At 45.2% G+C, this 2,972-nt stretch overlaps 1 long non-coding RNA gene across 2 annotated transcripts; it reads right to left on the minus strand.

Moving 5' to 3' along the window:
• Positions 1-1,354: 1,354 nt before the first annotated feature.
• On the minus strand, positions 1,355-2,972 carry LOC131891808 (uncharacterized). 2 transcript variants are annotated; one of them, XR_009374471.1, is made up of 3 exons: positions 2,502-2,915; positions 1,901-2,392; positions 1,355-1,832 (listed from the first exon to the last, which is right to left on the minus strand). It is a non-coding gene; the product is annotated as an uncharacterized LOC131891808 (long non-coding RNA). The 2 variants fall into 2 exon arrangements; XR_009374470.1 differs by lacking the exon at positions 1,355-1,832 and adding an exon at positions 2,946-2,972 and having other exon boundaries at positions 2,028-2,392; positions 2,502-2,856.

A 2,972-nucleotide genomic window follows, 5' to 3' on the forward strand; every position in this document is an offset into this window, starting at 1 on the left:
TTGTGACTGGAGAACGTAGGACCGGCCGTGATCCATGCACTCAAGGATGGTAGGGCCTGGCACCCATCGCTTAGAGACCGAATCCTGAACAGTGACACAGTCGCCGATGGCCAGAGGAGACAGGGTAACACAGGCTGTCATTTGGCCGTTGCCATGCGGGCTTGATGAAACAATGCCTGCAAGAGTAACTCAATGTGAAAATCCCTGACGTCCGGCAAAAGTGCCCATAAGTGGCGCCCGAAAAGCCATAGGAAAGGCTAAAACAGTCTGCCTGAGGAGTAATATGCCAGGGCAGGAGGGCAATTCGTAGTAGTCTGTTCTCTGCGCGTCAATAACATAACATGACACGCCTGACCCTGGTTCCATTTTAGGTATATGATGCTTTCAATGAACGGCATTAGGCCTACCGTGTTAAGGAAGGATGGACCTACGTGCAGACGAAATATCTAGTTCCTCTACAATTCAAAATTTTAGACTTGTTAGTATTTTGGTTAATATAGTTGAATACTTTTTATCCCTGAGGAGATTTTTCAGGTTGGCGAAAACTAGCTTATGCTTTAGAGATGCAAAGAGCTACCATACCAATGATACAATTTTAACATATTGTGTTTAAGCTCATTTGACATTGAATATGTTCGAACACTATGGTCAATTTTGAAAAATTTGCCGTTTTTTTAATCGACGCACTTATTGAACACCATTTTGTCCTACTATAAAAGCTCGTTCTGCTCCCTGAACAAACTGATTCCCCCTTGCCATGTTTTGAAATGGGAAACGAGATTTCGGTTTAACCAGGAGTTTAAAGAAAGAAACTTCGTGTGAAAAAGAATACCTCGCCAATTGCTTGAAGCATTCACATATAATTTACCAACGGAGGCAAAATTTAGAATGACAAATCATCCATGAAATTGTTTGACAACTTATGACTAGTTTATTAACTTTCAGACATCAATAGCAAATCAGGAAAACTATAGCACAATATAAAAACGTAGGATGTTGGATAATCTGCAGGTCTTTTAATTCATAAGGCATTACATGCAATCTTTTGTGCTAATCTTGATATGTCTAAGGACAGCTGGGATTTTATTTCAAGGTTCATTGTGATAAGTCTTCATATAACGCCATCTATCCTTTCTCTTATCTATTAACTCACTCACTCACTCCCTCTATGCCAATACTGGTATTTCTAGTTCCCTTTTTCCAATACCCGTTCTACCACTTCTCTTCCCGACTCCATCTTGAATATACGTACTTTTTGATATCTCAACATGGCGCAACAGTTTTAAGGACTTTCGCCCCACTTCCATCTCAATCTCTTCGATTCTTTTGGAACACGTCCTTCCCCGGATTCGTTTGTGCCCCAACCGTCCTGACGCTCCGCACATCCTTCACGAATCTTACCCGTGGTTCAATTATTCCACCACTCACGACTCACCGTACGTTATATCATGGACTCGGCTAAACAATCACTGATCTCAAGGAGGAGCGTCTTCTCACGGCATTTCAACACTTGCGACTCCTTCCTTTCCGATGTGGATTCGTTGGACACATCTGATTGGGATATCTCCATGGTAGAGAGGATTAATGGCCTCTTTGCCAAAGTCGAGGACTCCCTGAACACTCTGGAAGAAGTACTGGCATCGTCAAGCGGACATTTGGATGGTGAGTCATTCACCAAAGAGGATTCCCATGTCACGAAATTCTCCAAGGATGTTTCCAAGCTCCAGGAACGCATTCTCAAAACTTCCACCTCTGTTCGTGCTCAGGCACGGCCAAGTCGACCAGATTCGTCAAGCTCCAACCACCAAAACATCTCCAAGATCAACCTTGCCCTAAAACCGGAGAAACTTTCTTCTTCGTGCACTTTGGCAGAGTTCCGTTCATGAAACACAGGTTTCACCTTGTTCTACTCGTCCAACCACATGGACACTTTCCCTCTTGGGGAACAGCGAGGCTATCTCCATTCCTGCCTCGACCTCAAACTCCAGCAGATGCTCTCCACCAAAACCAAGGATGACACTCCGATCCTGGGGAGCCAGGGATGTATTGCAGAGTTACGGGAAATTTTCGTCCAGCACATACCGCTTCTAACACGCCGATACAATTTCTTTCGATGTGATCAGCAGCCTGGAGAAAAATTCAGTGACTGGTATCTTCGTTTACAATTGGAGGGCCAGGAAGCTGAATTGGACACGATCGAAGAGGACGACCTCTATATTCTCCGATTGGTCACTGGGATTTCCGACCGCCGACTTCGTGAAGAATTCCTTCGTCAATCCGACCCCTCTCGTGATCTTCTTCACCGAACTGCAATGGCATGGGAGTCTGCAACGACCGCGGAAAGATCAATTTCAAATGATCTAACCCCAATCATGATTGCAGCCACATCCTCCTACAAACGATCAAAATCTCAATTTAAATCCAAACCTTCCAAGGAGGGTGATCGATCCATCTCTAATATTCCCCAAGGCAAATGCATAGGATGTGGAAATACCACTCACCGTGGAGGAAACTCCCGAGAGCATTGTCCAGCTCTAAACAAGACATGCAGCAAGTGCCAAAAACCAGGTCACTTTGCGTCTGTTTGTCAAGGCGGTAAAATCTGGCGTGGAAGATCTAAATCCCGGGATCGTCTATCCCAGAACACGAATCCCATCACTTCCTCCATCATCCGCGTCAACATGTTCAAGGCTCGTCCCACCCCGACCATCGATGTCCATGTTCTTCCTCCAAGTGGCACACCTTTTACAATGGACATCTTGCCAGACACGGGTGCAACAGAGTCATTGATCTCAGCTGATCTTGCCCGGACTTATGGCATCGTGATTGACACCTCGAGATCACGTTCCATTCGAGCTGCAAACAATTCGAAAATGCGATGTTACGGTGCTGTTGATCTGATCATTAGTCGTCTGGGAAAGTACAAGGCGTCCGTGACTACTTACGTGACCCCAGATCTCCATAACCAATTT

The sequence above is a fragment of the Tigriopus californicus genome, chromosome 12 (genome assembly GCF_007210705.1).
Source record: "Tigriopus californicus strain San Diego chromosome 12, Tcal_SD_v2.1, whole genome shotgun sequence".
NCBI classification, from domain to species: Eukaryota; Metazoa; Arthropoda; class Copepoda; order Harpacticoida; family Harpacticidae; genus Tigriopus; species Tigriopus californicus.